A 23,920-nucleotide genomic window follows, 5' to 3' on the forward strand; every position below is an offset into this window, starting at 1 on the left:
TGCCCTCTTGCCCCCCTCCCTCCCTGCCCTCTTGCCCCCCTCCCTCCCTGCCCTCTTGCCCCCCCTGCCCTTTTGCCCCCCCCTGCACTCCCTGCCCTCTTGCCCCTCCCTGCCCTTAGCCCCCCCGCCCCTCCCTGCCCTTTCGCCCCCCGCCCCTGCCTGCCCTTTGGCCCCCCGCCCCTCCCTGCCCTTTGGCCCCCCTGCCCCTCCCTTCCCTTTGGCCCCCCTTCCCCTCCTTGCCCTTTTGCCCCCCTGCCCCTCCCTGCCCTTTGGCCCCCCTGCCCCTCCCTGCCCTTTGGCCCCCCTGCCCCTCCCTGCCCTTTGGCCCACCCGCCCCTTCCTGCCCTTTGTCCCACCCGCCCCTCCCTGCCCTTTGGCCCACCCGCCCCTCTCTGCCCTTTGGCCCACCCGCCCCTCCCTGCCCTTTGGCCCACCCGCCCCTCCCTGCCCTTTGGCCCACCCGCCCTCCCTGCCCTTTGGCCCACCCGCCCCTCCCTGCCCTCTTGCCCCCCTCCCTGCCCTCTTGCCCCCCCTGCCCTTTGCCCCCCTCCCTCCCTGCCCTCTTGCCCCCCCTGCCCTTTGCCCCCCTCCCTCCCTGCCCTTTGCCCCGCCTGCCCTCTTGCCCCCCCTGCCCTTTGGCCCCCTCCCTCCCTGCCCCCCTCCCTCCCTGCCCTCTTGCCCCCCCCTGCCCTTTGCCCCCCTCCCTCCCTGCCCTCTTGCCCCTCCCTGCCCTCCCTGCCCCTCCCTGCCCTTAGCCCCCCCACCCCTCCCTGCCTTTAGCCCCCCCCACCCTTCCCTGCCCTTTGGACCCCCGCCCCTCCCTGCCCTTTGGCCCCCCTGCCCCTCCCTGCCCTTTGGCCCCCCTGCCCCTCCCTGCCCTTTGGCCCACCCGCCCCTTCCTGCCCTTTGGCCCACCCGCCCCTCCCTGCCCTTTGGCCCACCCGCCCCTCCCTGCCGTTTGGCCCACCCGCCCCTCCCTGCCCTTTGGCCCACCCGCCACTCCCTGCCCTTTGGCCCATCCGCCCCTCCCTGCCCTTTGGCCTCCCCGCCCCTCCCTGCTCTTTGGCCTCCCTGCCCTTTGGCCCGCCCGCCCGCCCCTCCCTGCCCTTTGGCCCCCCTGCCCCTCCCTGCCCTTTGGCCTACCCGCCCCTTCCTGCCGTTTGGCCCACCCGCCCCTCCCTGCCCTTTGGCCCCCCCGCCCCTCCCTGCCCTTTGGCCCCCCCGCCACTCCCTGCCCTTTGGCCCCCCCGCTCCTCCCTGCCCTTTGGCCCCCCCGCCCCTCCCTGCCCTTTGGCCCCCCCGCCCCCCCTGCCTTTTGCCCTCCCCGCCCTTCCACGCCCCTTGGCCCACCCCCCGCCCTTCCACGCCCCTCCCCCCCCGCCCTTCCACTCCATGCCCCCTGCCCATCCATGCCCGGGCAACACCGGGTATATCAGCTAGTATATATATAAAACTAAATCCCAAATGAGTGAGGGTTGGGAATTCTGAGCTAAAACAATCCAACTATTGAAAGGGAAAATTGGAACTTGTCTGGGTGAGATTCCAGCGACATTAACAAGAGCGAGACTCGGACCTACAGTAATGAGCAGGTATTCAGGGCTGGTGCTGATCCAGTAGATTGATCTAGCCCAGGGGTGGCTAACTCCAGTCCTCAAAACCCCACAACAAGTCAGGTTTTCAGGATATCCCTGCTTCAGCACAGGTGGCTCAATCAGTGGCTCAGTCTTCGACCTGTGCTGAAGCAGGGATATCCTGAAAACCTGGCTTGTTGATGGCCCTTGAGGACTGAAGTTGGCCACCCCTGGGCTAGCCCTCCCTCGTATTCAGGGTGGAGTAGAAGGACTTGGGCACACATCGTTTACCGGGTTGGACATTCTCCAGATGTCATTAGAAGATAATAAAGCTAATAACAATGCAGGGGATTTACCTACAAAGGCAGATATGGTTTCTGAACTCCCTATCCTTCCTTCTCCTCCCAGGCCCAGCCAGTTTGTCGGGAGGAGTTGTGTCAAGGTGTCCAATTTTGAAAGCAACCTCCATAACACAATGGCTAATGGCAAAGCGCCTTACTGGGAGGGGAGAGGTGGAGACGGCAGCTGCTTGCAAAATATGTGGGAAAGTGGCAATTAACTGTGGATAATTGACCTGGGAAACACAGGCAGCAGTATAACCCAACCTACATAAAATTAGGTGTTCTACTGTAAGTCAACTCCTCTATTATGTCAACATCCCAAGTGAAAGCCAGGCCAAAGGTCACTGGATTTAGCCCCTTTAATGACTCACTCTGCAAGCTCACCAACCCTCTTACAGCACAATGGGAACTCCCCAACATACAGCCACCCGACTCACTCATACCCTTGTCACTAGAGTCCCCCATCTGACTCATACCCTTGTCACTAGAGCCCCCCGAATGACTCATACCCTTGTCACTAGAGCCCCCTGAATGACTCACTCTTGTCACTAAAGCCCCCAACTGACTCATACCCTTGTCACTAGAGCCCTTCAACTGACTCATACCCTTGTCACTAGAGCCCCCCAACTGACTCATACCCTTGTCACTAGAGCCCCCCGAATGACTACCCTTGTCACTAGAGCCCCCCGAATGACTCATACCCTTGTCACTAGAGCCCCCCAACTGACTCATACCCTTGTCACTAGAGCCCCCCAACTGACTCATACCCTTGTCACTAGAGCCCCCCAACTGACTCATACCCTTGTCACTAGAGCCCCCCAACAGACTCATACCCTTGTCACTAGAGCCCCCCAACTGACTCATACCCTTGTCACTAGAGCCCCCCAAATGACTCATACCCTTGTCACTAGAGCCCCCTGGCCCCCCGAATTACTCATACCCTTGTCACTAGAGCCCCCCGAATGACTCATGCCCTTGTAATGGATACAAGATATGATGTGGCTGCTTAATAAAGAGTGTAGCTTCATATATATTTAGTAGGATACAGAGGTTGGCGAGGACTACATGCCCCAGGGCACGCAACTCCCCTGGCGCTTTTTGTTACTTCTTCAGCGGGGAACTAATATCATACACATGATATGTATCTTATATACATCACATTTAACGCTCCAATTAATACATTAGCTCATCAATTATATTTAATACACCAAATATTGATATTCTTATTATAATTACAACCCATTAAAGTGCTCTATATAAACACATTCATGCACTATGTATTATTCTACACAGTGACGGTGCAATAAATAATATATTCTATCACGTGATTCAAAAATATTAGCTATACAATGAAGGGGAAATAATCTAATCAAATATATTATGAAAGTGTTGTATATTATACAAAAACTGATATTTATACTGTAATATGCATTCCATTAATTTACACCAACGTTATATTCTCTTAATAATACATAGATTCATCTAAAACAATATAATTTTTTAATAATTGTTCTAATATATTTATTAGAATTGATATATCAATAAATAGGATACTGCAATGACAACACGAAAATACCAATGATTAATAAAACAGGCATCATTTTTTTTAAACCACCATTTTTTACAGTGCCTACATTTTATTAATTTATCATTAAAATTATATATATATATATATATGTAGAGGTATCAGTACCGTGTTAGCCGAGCTTCAATAATCAAAAAAATAAATAGATGATACCGTTCTGTGGCTAACGAAATCAAGCATTTCGTTAGCCACAGAATGGTATCATCTATTTATTTTTTTGATTATATATATATATATATTATTAAAAAAATAAATTCCTTAAAAAATAGTGTCAAGTCAAGATTTAAAATCATTCTTTTGGAAAAACAGCATTGAATACAGACATCCCATAGGCTTCTCTATGTAGTAACTTAATTAAATCTATTACCTCCCTGTTTGTCTACTGCACTTCAAACCGTTGTATGTCTGTGAAAGAAAATCTTTTGGACGAACCTTCGTGCGCTTCTTGGAAATGTCCACGTAATAAATATAGACGATTTTTCTGTTTAGTCTTTCTTCTGTGTTTTAACGTTCTTCTGTCTTTAATTGCTCTCCCTATATATTGACTTACATTCACGTGTAATCAAATACGCCACATAATTGCACCTGCATGTAACATATTGATTTCTTTCACAGCTGTTTCAATAGATCGGTAACTTCGAAATGTTAAAGTTTTCTACGGAAATACATTTGTTTCCACTTTTTTTGTACAGCGAATAAAATATCCCGCGTGTGAGCATATTCACACGTCTCAGAGAGGTCCGCAGCGCTGCCATTCCCCATTATCTCTTAGCATACAGCGCTTCCACTGCAGCCAGGGATTCTGGGTAATGACATGCAAACGAGCACTCACAGTGTCAATCTTTACTTCTTATCCATTTGATAGGGTGACCAAATGTCCCGGTTTGACCGGGACAGTCCCGTTTTTCAGGGCTCTGTCCCGACATTTTGTTGGTGCTGTCCCGGGTTTTTCAATCCCGTTGGGCACTTGCCGACAGGATGAGCGATCGGCGTTTGCCGGTCGCTCAATATGCATGTGCGACCGGCAAGCTCTTATCGTGCATGCGCAACCGTAAAACGCTGATCGCGCATGCGTACAAGCAGCCGGCAAGTGCCGATCGGGCATGCGCGGTCGGCAAGCGCTCTTTTCCGACTGCGGACGCGTGACATTTGACTCGGTTTTTGTCGGGACAAATATGGTCACTCTGCCATTTGTAAAATAGAGTGCTGCACACCTAAAAACAAAAATAATGACAGCGATACAATTACCGGTGTTCCTGCGTTTGAAGGATAGCCGGCAGTAAATCCAATGGGTACAGTGAGAGAAGCAACACAAGGCACATACGGATTTAAGTTAATCCAATTAATTAATCGTCCCCTCGGCCATTCGCGTACGGTGACATCAGCACACATCCTTTGCGCGGCTTTATTGTCACCGTGGTATCCACGGGGTTGTCCGACATCATCACGTGAAAGCCGCGCGAAGGATGCGTGATGACGTCACCGGACGGGAATGGCCGAGAGGACCACACGCGGTGTAAGGAAGGAGTCGGATGCGTCTCATGGAGGAGGGCGTAGTATCTTACAGACCGGGAGCCCCCGTGTGGAATGCAGGACGATGACGGAACACAGGATGACTTCGGACAACGAGGGAGTAACACGTGACAAGCTGAACCGCAGCTGAATCGGCACATATGAATTAGATCTGGGATAATTAACAGAGGGCATTATGGGAAAGTAGGGGATATAAGAAGGACCACACTGACTTTAACAGTATGCCACGTGATTTCACTTGATAAAAACCTAAGGGTCGAAACGTTGTCTGTATTGGCTCTAAATAAATTAAATTAACTTAAAATCCATATGTGCCGTGTGTTGCTTCTCTCGCTTCACCCTGCCATTTGAACATGGACCTCTATAACGTATATGGTTGTTTCCATTTATTAAAACTCTTGTTTATTAATATTTAGGGGTTTCTATCAGTATCGCTGGGGGACAGCTCGTTTGTCAGAGTTTAGATGTACTGTATAGTCTCTAGTGTTAATTGAAATTGGATCTGCTAATAATTAGGTCAATGTTTGGTAAGAATTATTTCGAAATCTTTTGCTTCCTTACAGTAATTAGCAATAAACATAGGTTGCGATTTGTATTTATTAAACAGAATGAGGCGTCGGGGAAGGCGTGTTCTGGGTCACCTGGCCTCCGACAGTCCCTGTATCCTGCCAATGATATAACTGATGATTTTATTAAATTGTGCCATATCTTATCTTTTGCCTGATAAAGTGGTTTCTGACCTTGTAGCCGGCCCGATTGTGTACACGCCGAGAAGAAAGGGCTCGAGCCGGCGAGAGAAAAATGGCTAATTCACGCTGTCCTGGAACAGGACTGTGTGTTTCTCTGCCTTCAGGCTGCCAGCACTCCTTAGCCTAGCAGTTGCAACAATGTTGCGACCTCTTGTGGGTTTCTTGGCTTCAGCCAGTTGCCTTGGCAACCCCCCCTGCCTTTTTACCAGGATGGTCTGCTCCCCCACCCTTTGCCAGGTGGTATTGTCCCAGTTAATTTCCCAGCAGCCTAGACCAGCATGCTGTCTCTTAGTACCAGCAGCCATCTTGAGCAGTCATCTCTCCTATCCTGGTAACGTTACTGATTTTCACCTATCCCTATATCTTTCATTTATCCCAATTCCAACCTTCCCCTCCATTGCTCTCATGCCCCAGTGTTCCCTCAGTACTTTTCCCCCCTTTTTATTTGTATGTTGTTGCCCCAAAAAAACACTTCAGCAAGTAAGAAGGTTCCCTTGCCTGATATATGGGATTTAGGTAACCTGCCTGTCCCTACGCATCTCTCAGGCTGTGCTTGGTCCAGGACACATGTCATGGATACACGGAACATGGTAGCCCAAATAAACTCTTTGCAAGGCTTCCATTTCTGATCACCTTGATTTCAGACACACGTTTTATTAATTAACCCACAGGTTAAATAAATATGCTCATAGCGCTGCAGAAGGGAAATGTCATTGTTATCGCCTCAAGAAGTGGCCATCTTGGATTTGTGATGTCATTCAGGACGCTGTCAGCATAGCAGAGAAGCTGGAGTAAGTTACTTTTTATTTTGCCCTCTCTAGGGGGCTAGAAAAAATAAATAAAAAATGATTTATTTTAAGATTTGATTCCATCCCTTTATATATTTGGAGCATAATATTGTATAAATCTTTCTATAATAGGATGCAATGTTTAACTGGTCCACAATAGCTATAATTTTATATATGTATATATCTCATTATCACCATCTTCAGCCGTTGTCACCCCACTTCTGGATGAAGGCTTCCCCAAGGATCTCCCACCAAAGTACTGCGGGCTGCAAGCCTCTCTTCTCCAGGTTACTCCACTACATTTTCTGATTTCATCCTCCCACCTTACTTTGATCATGCTCTTGGTCTTTTGATATCCCTTGGAATCCAGTCAAGCACTATCTTTTTCCAATTATGGCCATTCCTCGTCTGTTCGGCCCACTGGCATTTTCATTTCTTCACCTTTATGATGATGCTGTCACATATTTTGTTTGCTTCTGCACACACTCATTCTTCTTGCCGTCTCTTCGCGTAATACCCAGCATACACCTCTCCACACTTCTTTGAGCTGTCTGAAGGTTCTGCATTGTGTTTGCATTTAGGGTCCAAGTTTCACATCCATATGTGGGTACTGGCAGGTACAGAACATGGGTTAAACACTCTCCTCTTGAGGTACAGTGAAGGTTCCCCTTGTAAGATCGTCTTGTTTCTTCCAAATACCCTCCATCAGTGTCAGACTTCCCATTAAGCCTGTTAGGCCCGGGCTTAAGGCAGCAAAATTTGGGGGAGGCAAATATTTCTGCCCCCGTATAATTTTGCCGCACTCTCGGGCTTATCGGACCTTGTGGGAAGGTACTTGTTTGTGTCGGCCGCCTCCTTTCTGCCGCCTTCCTGCTCATTTGGAATCCCAGCATCAAATGGCACTGCGGACATCCCCAACGTGACGTCACATGGTGTCTCGTTGCCATGGCAACATGAAATCGTGCCGTCAAGTGATGTCGCATTCCAATGGCAACGCGCCGCAGTGCGATGTCACGTTGGGGACATCCGCGGCGTCATTTGGCGCTGGGATTACAAAGGTGCAGGAGGTCGGCAGAGATTAGGCAGCCGACACAGGCACATACCTAGGGGCACCAACCCACCCTCATTCTCCTATTGCTTTAATTCAAACGGTTCCCGGCCATTGTTACTCGCCGGGCAAGGTAGACAGTCTTCGAATTTTCCTGGTTCTATTCCATTCATTTTGATCTTCGTAGAGTTTACCCATTAGTTTAACATCACTCTGGTCTCGCAATGATTCATATTGAGCCCACTTCCCTACGTACTTCGGCGAGTTCTCTGATTTGTTGCTGGTGTCTTCTGGACTTAAAAAATAGTCTGCAAATAATTGGTAAGTCAAATATTCACCGTTGATTTCGATTCCTTTTTCTTCCCAATTCAATGTCTTGAACAATTGAAGTGTTGTTGTGAAAAGCTTTGGCGACACAGTGTTCCCCTGTCACACTCCCTCGCTGATCCTTTCTGTATATTGCTTGTAACTTCAAGTAATCAAACTGTTGATGTGGCATTCTCGTAAATGTTCTTTATAATATCAATATACGCGTCTCCAACACTTTGTCTTCTTAATGCATTTCAAACAGAGGAGGTGCAGACAGAATCAAATGCTTTTTTGTAATCTACCAATCCTACATATACACCAGGCAAGTATTTTTTCATAATGACAATTTTTTTTCTTATATGGCATTATACATGGAATTTTTCAGGCATTCTTGCCCTGAAGAAACCTATCATCACATTTTGGTGCCGGAGGCACCACGAGATAAAGTGGCTTCCCCCGGGTCACTAGGAGTTGTCATTGGGATGTAGCCACGTTCATGATGGCAGCCTGTAGGAACACCTTGTATAGGACAGATAGCAGCCAAGACTCAATGATTATGTTATGGACAGCAGTAATTCCCTCTGTTCTCTGAGCTTCTGAGTCTAGCACAGAGGTAGCCACCCCCAGTCCTCAAGGGGCCACCACAAGCCAGTTTTCAGGCTATCCCTGCTTCAGCACAGGGGGCTCAATCAGTGGCTCAGTCTTTGACTGAGCCACTAATTGAGCCATCTGTGCTGAATCAGGGATAACCTGAAAACCTGACCTGTTGTTGGCCTTTGAGGACTGGAGTTATCCACCTGTGATCTAGCACCTCACCTCCCAGACGAAGTACAGTAGCATGTCAGAAGCGGAAATTACCAGCTTCCGAGAGGTTTCAAACTGTGGCTGGCAGAGAAGTGATGCCAACTCATGCCAGGCAAGCCAAGTGTCTCACGCTGCCAGCCCAAGGCTGGAACATCCTCTGCCTGACGTAGTGGGAGCGGGGAGGGACAGGCCTCACGCAGGAGGGAAAACAAAATCTTGGCTTCTCTGAAGACTTGAATACTTTCTGTTCTTAGAAGTTGGAAGAGGACAAATGAGCCGCGGGATCATTACATAATGTTACGTTTCCCACTGTCGGGGAATCTGCCCTGTAACAAAGGTCCCCGGGAAGCACTGCTCAGGCTTCTCCCAGACTAGGACACGTTGTGCCCTGCATGCTGCACACAACAGCTAAACCAGGGGTGGGCCATTCCAGTCCTTAAGGGCCACCGTTAAGGATATCCCTGCTTCAGCACAGGTGGCTCAATCAGTGGCTCAGTCTTCAATCTTTGCCTTTGATCTAAAGCAGGGGTGGGCAACTCCAGTCCTTAAGGGCCACCAACAGGTCAGGTTTTCAGGATATCCCTGATTCAGCACAGGTGGCTCAATCAGTGGCTCAGTCTTCAACTGTACCACCTGTGCTGAAGCAGGGATATCCTGAAAACCTGACCTGTCGGTGGTCCTTGAGGACCGGAGTTGCCCACCCCTGAGCTGAGCAGTCACTGCTTGCTTGGCATTTATAACTGTATTGTGTTAGTGTCTAACAGTTCATTAACTCCTTCGCTTCCAAAATGGGGGGTGGTGATTAAGAGTGCATTTAAAAGTAAGTGAAACGCAGCAAGAAGCAATGTATAGGAATACAATAATCTGCACACCCCACCGGGTACTGAAGGGTTATGAAAAGGATGTCAACGATTGCTTCACAATTCACTCTATTCTCGGTCCCGCTGGCACGGAAGGGGTTAATTTGTCAGTGTGAGAGGTTAGCGCAGAGCCCGGAAGGGGGAACAAGACATAGAGCAGTGTATATAGGAGGCTGGGATTATTCCGCTGCACCGTCCCCTACAGTATATATGGGAAAGTGTGCCTGTGAGCAGGTTACAGTATATATGGGAAAGGGAGCGGCCTGTGAGCAGGTTACAGTATATATGGGATATATGGGAAAGGGGTGAGCAAGTTACAGTATATATGGGAAAGGGAGAGGCCTATGAGCAGGTTACAGTATATATGGGAAAGGGAGAGGCCTGTGAGCAGGTTACAGTATATATGGGAAAGGGAGAGGCCTGTGAGCAGGTTACAGTATATATGGGAAAGGGAGAGGCCTGTGAGCAGGTTACAGTATATATGGAAAACATACAGGACACCTGCAAGCTCATATTGAACCCCCAAAATAGCCACAACATATACATAAGCATATAGGTGTCACAGAGGAGTGCTACTGAGCATGGTACATATAGAGTGCTTTTCCTTGTAATGTACAGGTTAATAAAAGCTTCAATCAGACTTAGAACTATGCAACTAATTTTGACAGATTTATTATAAATCATTCTTCCTGGTAATGCACAGGTTATTAAGAATTTATATTAGTGTTAGGGATCCTTGAGATGTGGTCTGCCGTGTAGTGGCTCAGGGGCTTACAACAATTTGGCCAAAATGTTAAACTAAAAGACCATTTTATTTAATAGATATCTATACATATATATTTAGGCACTGTACCGTGTATAGGTTTCACTGGATGTGCACTGAGCTCTGTCTGTGTTTCATGTTCTGTCTCTGGTTTTAAATATATATCGCCATGCTCAGTAGCACTCCTCTGTGACACCTATATGCTTATATATATGTTGTGGTTATTTTGGGGGTTCAATATGAGCTTGCAGGTGTCCTGTATGTTTTACAAATCTTGTTCAGCTTGTTTTAGCTGATTGGAAGGTGGCTCTTCCTATCTTGTTGAAGCTCACCCCCTCCCACATTTAAATGGTTAAAAGCACACTCCATAGCATCTCCCACTCTCAGGGGAACTTGCTTGCTTGCAGTATGATTGTGACAAATCTAATACAGAGTGCTTTTCCTGGTAATGTGCAGGTTAATAAAAGCTTCAATCAAACTTAGAACTATGCAACTAATTTTGACAGATTTATTATAAATCATTCTTCTTGGTAATGCACAGGTTATTAAGAATTTATATTAGTGTTAGGGACCCTTGAGATGTGGTCTGTCGTGTAGTGGCTCAGGGGCTTACAACACTTTGGCCAAAATGTTAAACTAAAAGACCATTTTATTTAATAGATATCTATACATATATATTTAGGCACTGTACCGTGTATAGGTTTCACTGGATGTGCACTGAGCTCTGTCTGTGTTTCATGTTCTGTCTCTGGTTTTAAATACATTATATATGGGAAAGGGAGAGGCCTGTGAGCAGGTTACAGTATATATGGGAAAGCGGAGAGGCCTGTGAGCAGGTTACAGTATATATGGGAAAGGGAGAGGCCTGTGAGCAGGTTACAGTATATATGGGAAAGGGAGAGGCCGGTGAGCAGGTTACAGTATATATGGGAAAGTGGAGAGGCCTGTGAGCAGGTTACAGTATATATGGAAAAGGGAGAGGCCTGTGAGCAGGTTACAGTATATATGGGAAAGCGGAGAAGTCTGTGAGCAGGTTACAGTATATATGGGAAAGGGAGAGGCCTGTGAGCAGGTTACAGTATATATGGGAAAGCGGAGAAGTCTGTGAGCAGGTTACAGTATATATGGGAAAGGGAGAGGCCTGTGAGCAGGTTACAGTATATATGGGAAAGCGGAGAGGCCTGTGAGCAGGTTACAGTATATATGGGAAAGGGAGAGGCCTGTGAGCAGGTTACAGTATATATGGGAAAGGGAGAGGCCGGTGAGCAGGTTACAGTATATATGGGAAAGCGGAGAGGCCGGTGAGCAGGTTACAGTATATATGGGAAAGCGGAGAAGTCTGTGAGCAGGTTACAGTATATATGGGAAAGGGAGAGGCCTGTGAGCAGGTTACAGTATATATGGGAAAGGGAGAGGCCGGTGAGCAGGTTACAGTATATATGGGAAAGTGGAGAGGCCTGTGAGCAGGTTACAGTATATATGGAAAAGGGAGAGGCCTGTGAGCAGGTTACAGTATATATGGGAAAGGGAGAGGCCTGTGAGCAGGTTACAGTATATATGGGAAAGGGAGAGGCCGGTGAGCAGGTTACAGTATATATGGGAAAGCGGAGAGGCCTGTGAGCAGGTTACAGTATATATGGAAAAGGGAGAGGCCTGTGAGCAGGTTACAGTATATATGGGAAAGCGGAGAGGTCTGTGAGCAGGTTACAGTATATATGGGAAAGGGAGAGGCCTGTGAGCAGGTTACAGTATATATGGGAAAGCGGAGAAGTCTGTGAGCAGGTTACAGTATATATGGGAAAGGGAGAGGCCTGTGAGCAGGTTACAGTATATATGGGAAAGCGGAGAGGCCTGTGAGCAGGTTACAGTATATATGGGAAAGGGAGAGGCCTGTGAGCAGGTTACAGTATATATGGGAAAGGGAGAGGCCGGTGAGCAGGTTACAGTATATATGGGAAAGCGGAGAGGCCTGTGAGCAGGTTACAGTATATATGGAAAAGGGAGAGGCCTGTGAGCAGGTTACAGTATATATGGGAAAGCGGAGAAGTCTGTGAGCAGGTTACAGTATATATGGGAAAGGGAGAGGCCTGTGAGCAGGTTACAGTATATACGGGAAAGCGGAGAGGTCTGTGAGCAGGTTACAGTATATATGGGATATATGGGAAAGCGGAGAGGCCTGTGAGCAGGTTACAGTATATATGGGAAAGGGAGAGGCCTGTGAGCAGGTTACAGTATATATGGGAAAGCGGAGAGGCCTGTGAGCAGGTTACAGTATATATGGGAAAGGGAGAGGCCTGTGAGCAGGTTACAGTATATATGGGATATATGGGAAAGGGAGAGGCCTGTGAGCAGGTTGTATTGTATTGTATTGTATGTCTTTATTTATATAGCGCCATTAATGTATATAGCGCTTCACAGTAGTAATACATGTGGTAATCGAATAAATAACAGATAATATAAATAACAGATCATGGGAATAAGTGCTTTAGACAAACATAACATTAAGGAAGAGGAGTCCCTGCCCCGAGGAGCTTACAATCTTATTGGTAGGTAGGGAGAACGTACAGAGACAGGAGGAGGGAGTTCTGGTAAGTGCGTCTGCAGGGGGCCAAGCTTTATGTATCATGTGTTCAGAATATCCACAGTGCTATTCATATGCTTCTTTAAGCAAGTGTGTCTTAAGTTGGGTCTTAAAGGTGGATAGAGAGGGTGCTGGTCGGGTACTGAGGGGAAGGGCATTCCAGAGGTGTGGGGCAGTCAGTGAAAAAGGTTTAAGGCGGGAGAGGGCTTTAGATAAAAAGGGGGTAGAAAGAAGACATCCTTGAGCAGAACGCAAGAGTCGGGGTGGTGCATAGCGAGAAATTAGGGCTGAGATGTAAGGAGGGGCAGAAGAGTGTAAAGCTTTAAAAGTGAGGAGAAGAATGGAGTGTGAGATGCGGGATTTGATTGGAAGCCAGGAGAGGGATTTCAGGAGGGGAGATGCTGAGACAGATCTAGGAAAGAGTAGAGTGATTCTGGCAGCAACATTTAGGATAGATTGTAGGGGAGAAAGGTGAGAGGCAGGAAGGCCGGACAGCAGGAGGTTACAGTAATCAAGATGGGAGAGAATGGTTGCCTGAGTCAGAGTTTTAGCAGTCGAGCAACAGAGGAAAGGGCGTATCTTTGTTATATTGCGGAGGAAAAAGCGACAAGTTTTAGAAATGTTTTGAATGTGAGGGGCGAATGTGAGAGAGGAGTCGAGTGTGACCCCTAGGCAGCGTGCTTGGGCTACTGGGTGGATGATCGTAGTTCCAACAGTAATGTGGAAGGAGGTAGTAGGGCCAGGTTTGGGAGGAAGTATGAGGAGCTCTGTTTTAGCCATGTTGAGTTTAAGGCGACGGAGGGCCATCCAGGATGATATAGCAGAGAGACATTCAGAAACTTTGGTCTGTATAGCAGGTGTAAGGTCAGGTGTTGAAAAGTATATTTGTGTGTCGTCAGCATAGAGGTGATATTTAAACCCAAAAGATGTTATTAGGTCACCTAGAGAGAGTGTGTACAGAGAAAAGAGAAGAGGTCCCAGGACAGAGCCCTGGGGTACCCCCACAGAGAGATCAATAAAGGAGGAGGAGGTGTTAGCAGAAGAGACACTGAAAGTACGATGGGAGAGGTAGGATGAGATCCAGGATAGAGCTTTGTTCCGAATACCTAGAGTATGGAGAATGTGAAGGAGAAGAGGGTGGTCCACGGTGTCAAATGCTGCAGAGAGGTCGAGTAATATGAGCAGAGTGTAATGACCTCTGTCTTTGGCAGCATGGAGGTCGTCAGTTATTTTAGTGAGGGCTGTTTCCGTGGAGTGAGCAGTGCGGAAGGTTACAGTATATATACCGGTACTCCCTTCCTGCTGCTAGAATAAGTAGCGGTACTCCCTTCCTGCTGCTAGAATAAGTACTGGTACTCCCTTCCTGCTGCTAGAATAAGTACTGGTACTCCCTTCCTGCTGCTAGAATAAGTAGTGGTACTCCCTGCTGCTAGAATAAGTACCGGTACTCTCTTCCTGCTGCTAGAATAAGTAGAGGTACTCCCTTCCTGCTGCTAGAATAAGTACCGGTACTCCCTTACTGCTGCTAGAATAAGTAGCGGTACTCCCTTCCTGCTGCTAGAATAAGTACTGGTACTCCCTTCCTGCTGCTAGAATAAGTACAGGTACTCCCTTCCTGCTGCTAGAATAAGTAGTGGTACTCCCTGCTGCTAGAATAAGTACCGGTACTCTCTTCCTGCTGCTAGAATAAGTACCGGTACTCCCTTCCTGCTGCTAGAATAAGTACTGGTACTCCCTTCCTGCTGCTAGAATAAGTACTGGTACTCCCTTCCTGCTGCTAGAATAAGTAGTGGTACTCCCTGCTGCTAGAATAAGTACCGGTACTCTCTTCCTGCTGCTAGAATAAGTAGAGGTACTCCCTTCCTGCTGCTAGAATAAGTACCGGTACTCCCTTACTGCTGCTAGAATAAGTAGCGGTACTCCCTTCCTGCTGCTAGAATAAGTACTGGTACTCCCTTCCTGCTGCTAGAATAAGTACAGGTACTCCCTTCTTGCTGCTAGAATAAGTAGCGGTACTCCCTTCTTGCTGCTAGAATAAGTAAAAGTACTCTCTTCCTGCTGCTAGAATAAGTACCGGCACTCTCTTCCTGCTGCTAGAATAAGTACCGGTACTCCCTTACTGCTACTAGAATAAGTAGCGGTACTCCCTTCCTGCTGCTAGAATAAGTACCGGTACTCCCTTCCTGCTGCTAGAATAAGTACCAGTACTCCCTTCCTGCTGCTAGAATTAGTAGCGGTACTCCCTTCCTGCTGCTAGAATAAGTAGTGGTACTCCCTTCCTGCTGCTAGAATAAGTACCGGTACTCCCTTCCTGCTGCTAGAATAAGTAGCGGTACTCCCTTCCTGTTGCTAGAATAAGTAGCGGTACTCACTTCCTGCTGCTAGAATAAGTACCGGTACTCCCTTCCTGCTGCTAGAATAAGTACCGGTACTCCCTTCCTGCTGCTAGAATAAGTACCGGTACTCCCTTCCTGCTACTAGAATAAGTACCGGTATTCCCTTCCTGCTGCTAGAATAAGTAGCGGTACTCCCTTCCCGCTGCTAGAATAAATACCGGTACTCCCTTCCTACTGCTAGAATAAGTACCGGTATTCCCTTCTGCTAGAATAAGTACCGGTACTCCCTTCCTGCTGCTAGAATAAGTACTGGTACTCTCTTCCTGCTGCTAGAATAAGTACCGGTACTCCCTTCTTGCTGCTAGAATAAGTAGCGGTACTCCCTTCTTGCTGCTAGAATAAGTAAAAGTACTCTCTTCCTGCTGCTAGAATAAGTACCGGCACTCTCTTCCTGCTGCTAGAATAAGTAGCGGTACTCCCTTCCTTCTGCTAGAGTAAGTATATGGGAAAGCGGAGAGGCCTGTGAGCAGGTTACAGTATATATGGGAAAGGGAGAGGCCTGTGAGCAGGTTACAGTATATATGGGAAAGCGGAGAGGCCTGTGAGCAGGTTACAGTATATATGGGAAAGGGAGAGGCCTGTGAGCTGGTTACAGTATATATGGGAAAGGGAGAGGCCTGTGAGCAGGTTACAGTATATATGGGAAAGCGGAGAGGTCTGTGAGCAGGTTACAGTATATATGGGAAAGGGAGAGGCCTGTGAGCAGGTTACAGTATATATGGGATATATGGGAAAGCGGGGGGGGGGGGGGGCTGTGAGCAGGTTACAGTATATAAGGGATATATGGGAAAGCGGAGAGGCCTGTGAGCAGGGCACAGTATATATGGGATATATGGGAAAGCGGAGGGGCCTGTGAGCAGGTTACAGGATATATAGGATATATGGGAAAGCGGAGAAGCCTGTGAGCAGGTTACAGTATATATGGGATACAGTATATGGGAAAGCAGAGAGGCCTGTGAGCAGTTTACAGTATATAAGGGATATATGGGAAAGCGGAGAGGCCTGTGAGCAGGTTACAGTATATATGGGATATATGGGAAAGCAGAGGGGCCTGTGAGCAGGTTACAGGATATATGGGATATATGGGAAAGCGGAGAAGCCTGTGAGCAGTTTACAGTATATATGGGATACAGTATATGGGAGAGCGTGGAGGCCTGCGAGACGGTTACAGTATATAAGGGATATACTGTATGGGAAAGCGGAGAGGCCTGTGAGCAGGTTACAGTATATAAGGGATATATGGGAAAGCGGAGAGGCCTGTGAGCAGGTTACAGTATATAAGGGATATATGGGAAAGCGGAGAGGCCTGTGAGCAGGTTACAGTATACTGTATAAGGGATATATGGGAAAGCGGAGAGGCCTGTGAGCAGGTTACAGTATATAAGGGATATATGGGAAAGCGGAGAGGCCTGTGAGCAGGTTCATTAGTCAAAGCAAGAAAGGCTCAGAATATTAATTGCGTGCAATGTAAAGTGATACACTGCACTACAGTAGATGTTGCTTTTTTCCAGCTAGTGTTTACTCATCCCCACCGCCTCAGTGTCTCCGTCGCTACCCATACAGATTGACATCATGGTCCTACACGCACTGGGTTTCTGTGCCTGTATATGCCCGCACTTTATGCCCGCACTGCCGCCTCCTCCCAGGCGCGATGTCCTGATGTCGCTTCCTGGCTTTGCCGTCTTGATCTGATGAGAAATGTCAGCCTGATCCTGACTCCATGTAAATAGGGCGAGTGTAACAGCGAGCGCTGATGAGAAGGGCCCGTTTGTAAGTAAATTGCTTTGCAATCACGGCCTTGATTGCAGACTTGTGTTCTTCCCGCCACACTGACTTCTTTATAAAGGTTTTCTCTTCTTGCTCAGCAACGATCCGTCACACACTGCGCCAGCTTCTCCTGTCCTTCACAGACATTACACCAGGGGCGGCCGACCCCAGTCCTCAAGGGCCACCAACAGGTGAGGTCTTCAGGATATCCCTGCTTCAGCACAGGTCGCTCAATCAGTGGCTCAGTCAATGGCTGTGCTGACGCAGGGATTTCCTGAAGACCTGACCTGTTGGTGGCCCTTGAGGACTGGATTTGGCCAGTCGAAGACAGTTGCAATACCGTTGGCTACATCTGTATATTCAATTGACAAAGTACCAATTGTGTGCAGAGTTATAACATAAAAGGTTTCCACAATCCTCTATGTTCCGGTCCGTGCAGGAGAAGAACGCAACTGCCAGCAACACCCAACGCTACGGCCTAGTACAGGGACCGACGCGGAGCCAGCGCCGATCACTGAAGCAGGATGCCACAATGGGTCAGATGTGCCTGATTTAAGGAAATGATTTGTGAGTACATAAACTTACTTTTTGACTTGTCTTTGTTTGAATAAAGTTTTCTATACTGAGTTTTTCTGTGTGCGCTTCTATTTTTGAATGATTTGTGTGTGTGTATATATATATATATATATATATATTATTCTTTAATGATATGCGTGTATATATATATATATATATATTTTTAGTGATATGCGTGTATATATATATAATTTTTTAGTGATATGCGTGTGTGTATATATATATATGCGGATGCAGCGGCCATAATTTTACGAAATCATGTGGTGTATACCTCAGAATACCTATGTCATGGCGCGGGATTACTTCCAACCGTACCGCCTTAAGACGTGAGTGCTGGCGAGTGCAGAAAATTGCATTTTAGTTTTCTGGCTTATAAACACCTGAACTTGACACAGTAGCACATTACACATTACAATTCATTCATTTCATTGCATATAATTGCACACAATCCATAAAATTCAAACACAGCAACCGCTATAAACACGCATGCCTGGGGCGATTGGCCGCATTCATGCCGCGTGGAGTACAACAGCGCACACGAAAACGGCGCCGTGATGCCTTAAAATAACGGCCGCTGCATCTGTATATACAGTTAGGTCCGGAATGAATTGGACATTGATACAAGTTTTGTTATTTCGGCTGTATACCAAAATAAATTCAAGTTATAGTTAAATAATGAATATGGGCTTAAAGTGCAGTCTATCAGCTTTAATTTGAGGTTATTCACATCCAAATTGGAGGAAGGGTTTAGGAATTACATCTCTTTAATATGTAGCCCCCTCTTTTTCAAGGGACCAAAAGTAATTGGACAATTGACTCAAAAGCGGGTTCATGGACAGGTGTGGGCTATTCCTATAAGCTAATGCTGGCTGTTAACACAGCTTTAAAGCACAGCATGGGAATCAGATGCAAAGCCAGAGAAACCACTCACACCACACTGATGATACCCATTAAGGTTGAAACATGTCTGTGAATTGTTTCTCTGGGTTTGCATCTGATTCCCATGCTGTGCTTTAAAGCTGTATGCTGGGGATAATGGTGAAAGGCAGGGTTGCTGACCTGCCTAAGACATGTGAATGTGCTCACAAGTTATCTTTTTATTTGCGATATATCTACTATATATTTCTGAAAGCACTGTATGTTTGTCTGCATAGCCTCTGTCCCTCAGGCCAATGAGATTGCTGCCTTGGGCGCGCCGCCCTGCACCGGCCCCAGACGGAGGGGAAGCGCGGCCCTCCTACCCCAGGCTCCGGACGGAGGGGAAGCGCGGCCCTCCTACCCCAGGCTCCGGACGGAGGGGAAGCACGGCCCTCCTACCCCAGGCTCCGGACGGAGGGGAAACGCGGCCCTCCTACCCCAGCCGCCAACGTTCTCTTACCTCCCTGGCGCTATCTCCCCCTCCTCCCGCCCAGGTAAGTCACACCACTGCGCGTCCCGCCTCAGCTTATCGCGCCAGTGACTCACCTATTTCAGCCGCGCAGCCTCGCGCCTGAGGCCCCAGGCCCACACAGGAACACACAGGCCTACACAGGAACACACAGGCCCACACAGGAACACACAGGAACACACAGGCCCACACAGGAACACACAGGAACACACAGGAACACACAGGCCCACACAGGAACACACAGGCCCACACAGGAACACACAGGCCCACACAGGAACACACAGGAACACACAGGCCCACACAGGAACACACAGGAACACACAGGCCCACACAGGAACACACAGGCCCACACAGGAACACACAGGCCCACACAGGAACACACAGGAACACACAGGCCCACACAGGAACACACAGGAACACACAGGAACACACAGGGCGCTTCCTGCCGCCGCCTGCACGCGCCTCAGTCAGCCGGGCGCCACATCGGTGGACCAAGCGATCGCCCGGGGGGTGGGAGGGAGAGCGCGTCGGGGGAGGGGGGAGAGCGCATCAGGGGGAACGGGCGAGCCCCGAGTCACGGGGAACGGGGGGGCGAAGAGCAAGCCTCGAGTCATCGGGGAACCAAGAAGGGGGAGCGGTCAGCCGCCGAGCCAGCGGGGGGACGGACGCCCGGACAGGGGGGCATGCGGATACATACATTATGACAATACATATGCCCCCTGCTCTCCACCCCCTTTCCCCCCTCCCCCACTCCCCTTTCCCCACTCCCCTTTCCCCCCCTCCCCTTCCCCCCCCTCCCCTTCCCCCCCTCCCCTTCCCCACACCCCCTCCCCTTCCCCACCCCTCCCCTTCCCCACCCCTCCCCTTTCCCCCCCCCTCCCCTTTCCCCCCCCCCATCCCCTTTCCCCCCCCTCCCCTTTCCCCCCCCCTCCCCTTCCCCCCCCTCCCCTTCCCCCCCCTCCCCTTTCCCCCCCTCCCCTTCCCCATCCCTCCCCTTTCCCCCCCTCCCCTTCCCCACCCCTCCCCTTTCCCCCCCTCCCCTTCCCCACCCCTCCCCTTTCCCCCACCCCACCCCTCCCCTTCCCCACCCCTCCAGTTTGTCAATACTGGAGACATCGGAAGGTGACAGGAAGGCATGGCCATGGCATCAAGTGAGTGGTTCGCCCTCATTGGGTGGACCGCTCATGTGACGCGGCCGTCGTTCCAAAAAAATCAACTTCTTGGATCTGCCTGAAATTTGCGCGCTTGGCCGCCTTGTTCGCGCGCGCGGTCGTGCCCACTTAGTGAGCGCTCAGTGCAAAACATGGATTTGTTTTGGCGGCGTGCGGTGGCGCGTTGGGCATAAACACGGCGTAAAGCAGCCGTGCAAGCTGCTTTTTTTTTATTTTTACATTTTTTCCCCCTTTAATATGTGCATCAATAAAATCCACAGAATGATAAGTAATTAGCTAAGTTGCTCTCTTGTGATCGACGGCGAAGATTCGGCTCGGGGGGTTCACTAAATGGCTGTCAGTGCAGCAGAAGAGGACCAAAGATGCAAAGTTCTGTGGGGAAGATCATGTGACCCGGCAGTCACTAGATACATCAATTGTATCTGGAGATAGGGAAGGGCTCAAAAAGGGGTGTGCCAGAGCCTGTTGCAGAAGAGGAAGGGGATGTGACTTTGAAAACGGTTGCTATAGAAACAAAAAATGCTTGTTACATTATAATACATTCAAAATCTCATTCAGAGTTGTTGTTTTTTCTTAATGTTACAAGTATTTTCTCATAATTCAGAACTGTTTATTTTCTATTTTTAAAAACACGTAGGATATTGCTTGGCCACTTTTTCCATATTTTTAATATGTTCTTTGTGTCCACCTAATTTAATGGAGTTTGCATAGTCATTCTAACAAGTGAAACTACAAAATCTTTTCTACGTGTAGGATATGGCTTGGTCTGCAGCTCTAAAATCTATGATTGCAGAGTCTAAACTAGGGGTGGACAAATCCAGTCCTCAATGATCACTAACAGGTCAGGTTTTCAGGATATCCCTGCTTCAGCACAGGTCACCTGTGCTGAAGCAGGGAGTGATTGAGCCACCTGCGCTGAAGCAGGTTGTGATTGAGCCACCTGCGCTGAAGCAGGGAGTGATTGAGCCACCTGTGCTGATGCAGGGATATCCTGAAAACCTGACCTGCTGGTGGCCTTTGAGGACTGCAGTTGTCCACCCCTGTTCTACAGCCAAACAAAATGAGAAATATGAACATGCAAATGCAATCACATCTAATACATCCATATTAATCTGTTAATGGCCTGGAAGTGTACAGGGCTAATCCAGCCAGCTGTTTCCTTTAGCTCATAGAAGTGACAGACGCGAGCCCAGAAAGTGGTGTTAGCTCTGAGAACTTCCTAGGACAATCTGTATGTGCTAGTATATCCAGTGAGATAAGCCCTCACCAAGTACCAAAGACAGATACAGTGTCCCAGAACATACACACAACATTTACAGATCTCAGTTTAACAAAGAAACGTGGAGCTTCTTTTATTTGAATACAGGGGCCTCACTTTTGGGGATAAGACATCCCCTCAAACAAGCCCCCCCAGAAATCCTTGTCTCCCATTTCCTGCTGCAGATTCCCTCTCTGCTTCTCTCGTGTGTATCGCTGGGTGCTGGACGAGAGCCTTGTATTAGCGTGCGGGGAATAGCTTCTTCAGGAACAGAACATTCCATTGTAAACTTTTCAGGACAAGCAGTTATTGCTTCGCAAAGGAACGGCTGCGAATAGGGTATTGCAGGAGGCTCAACTCCAGTCCACAAGCCCCCCCCAACAGGTTAGGTTTTCAGGATATCCCTGCTTCAGCACAGGTGGTGCAGTCTTCAACGGAGTCTCTGGTTAAGCCACCTGTGCTGAAACAGGGATATCCTTAAAACCTGACCTGTTTGTGGCCCTTGAGGACTGTAGTTGGTCACCCTTGTTCTAGGGGATACTTCATAATGACTAAGGCTGCTCATATAGTGCCCGCGACGGGCGATGGCGACGTCGCCCCAAAACAAATGCATTGCCGCCGCCGCGGGCGCTTATAGTAAGCGCGACGGCAACAATGCGACGGAGTGACGGAGCGCTGCAAATTTTGGTAGCTGGCAATATTTGATTTTTCAAGGGCTGTCGCTTCACGTGACAGCCCCCGAACCAATCAAATGCCAGTACTCCCGCCACGCCACCGCAAAGCGAAATCTAATTTTAGCTAGCGGCGACGGGTGAAGTCACCCGTCGCGTCGCCCGTCGCGGGCACCATACGCGCGGCCTTAGAACCAATCTATCGCTGCCATAGAAATAGAGAGAGATGCCAGGGCTCTTAGCCAGGCGGCCCTTGCAAAGCCTGCAGTATATGCAACAGAGGAAGAAGTTCTGGAATAGTAACTGACATCGTTCATTTGATATTCGTGGTGTGTCAAAATTACTGTATCTTGCCCGTGTAACTTCTTATATGGTGGGAAAATTCATTAGCCATTTATGCAAAGGCGCACTACTCACCGCCGTGTCTCGTCACAACATGGTGGAAGTGATACACAGCTTACTGCCTTTGCTATTGATAGTCTATATAGGCATTAAGATGGAGATCCTGAGCCTCTACTGAGAAGGAGCGGCTCAGTGAGTAACGATACCGACCCAGTAAGGAAGGACACGGAGCCGGGGAGCTGGGTTCTAATTCCCGGTGGCAGCTCCTTGTGACCTTGGGCAAGTCACTTTATCTCCCTGTGCCTCCGACACCAAAATCATAAATTGTAAGCTCACCTGGTCAGGGACCGTCTGTAATAATCCTGTGTGCTATACTGTAATTGTGAAGCGCTTTGAGTCCCATTGGAAGAAGAGTGCGGTATGAAATGAAGGCGTTACTGTATTATTATTATTAGTGTTGCAGATTGAAAGCAGATGGATATTTACCCTCGGTACTGTTGCTCCCTGCGGGTTAATGAAGAACTGTGTTTGAATTGCGTTATTTGATATATAGCACACGTGATGAATGTTTGTTATTGCTTTGGTCATTAATGCATTTATTCTCCTTTCTGTCTCCTCGGGGTTGTAACGTGACGATGTATATAAATTCTCATGTGTTAAATTATGCACCTGACGAAGTATTATTGACGAAACGCGCGTTGGGCTGAGCACAAGCAGGACATCAGATCCGGATGCCAGAAGCAAGGCGCAGGTGCGTTCCAGGCTGACACGGATCCACGTGTCCTGCTGATCTTAATGATATTGCGCTATCAGCTACTTACACAGTATATTACATGTCCTATTACATACACGGTCATTACAGTGACCTTTCGGTTTTACATTCTCTGCATTATTTTGGCTATTTCTAGGTGGCTTCAATAATATTTGTTGACATGTATGTATTATATAGAGTATGTTCCGTGTATCATTTTTTAGTAACCCCCTCGAGCAGTGAGGAACATCACTGATCCACGCTGGCTCTACATATTGACTACTTGCTACTGGCCTTTTTCTATTGTCATATGCTGTGTGTTATCTCTAATTTGTGGGCAGTAGTCTCGGATATCTGTGATTTGTATTTTTTTAGTATGTGGTTAGGGGCAGTTGTTTTTAGCTTTTGACTTGTATAAGAAATTAACTTTCGAGCGCTCACCTCCACCATATGGGGTGACGTTTTTTCCTCTTAGAGAATTAACGTTCAAACTTTTATTGTGTCAGAAGACCCTGTCAGAGCGACATAAGGACAAAGAGTACACTGAATAAAGGACTCATTGCACCCATGCACAGCTTTCGGGCTTTCACCCAGAGCCAGCTGGTAAAGGGCACACTATGCACTGCGCTGCATTGGCATTCTTAGGGATTATTTGTCATTAAATGCCC

The 23,920-nt window shown here is 48.2% G+C and overlaps 1 long non-coding RNA gene across 1 annotated transcript; it reads left to right on the forward strand.

Annotated features, from left to right (window-relative positions):
- Window positions 1-6,079: 6,079 nt before the first annotated feature.
- LOC142502280 (uncharacterized) lies at window positions 6,080-19,077 on the forward strand. The gene is made up of 3 exons (XR_012803713.1): window positions 6,080-6,570; window positions 17,535-17,662; window positions 18,826-19,077. It is a non-coding gene; the product is annotated as an uncharacterized LOC142502280 (long non-coding RNA).
- Window positions 19,078-23,920: the final 4,843 nt, after the last annotated feature.

Source organism: Ascaphus truei, chromosome 9 (assembly GCF_040206685.1).
Source record: "Ascaphus truei isolate aAscTru1 chromosome 9, aAscTru1.hap1, whole genome shotgun sequence".
Classification (NCBI taxonomy): Eukaryota; Metazoa; Chordata; class Amphibia; order Anura; family Ascaphidae; genus Ascaphus; species Ascaphus truei.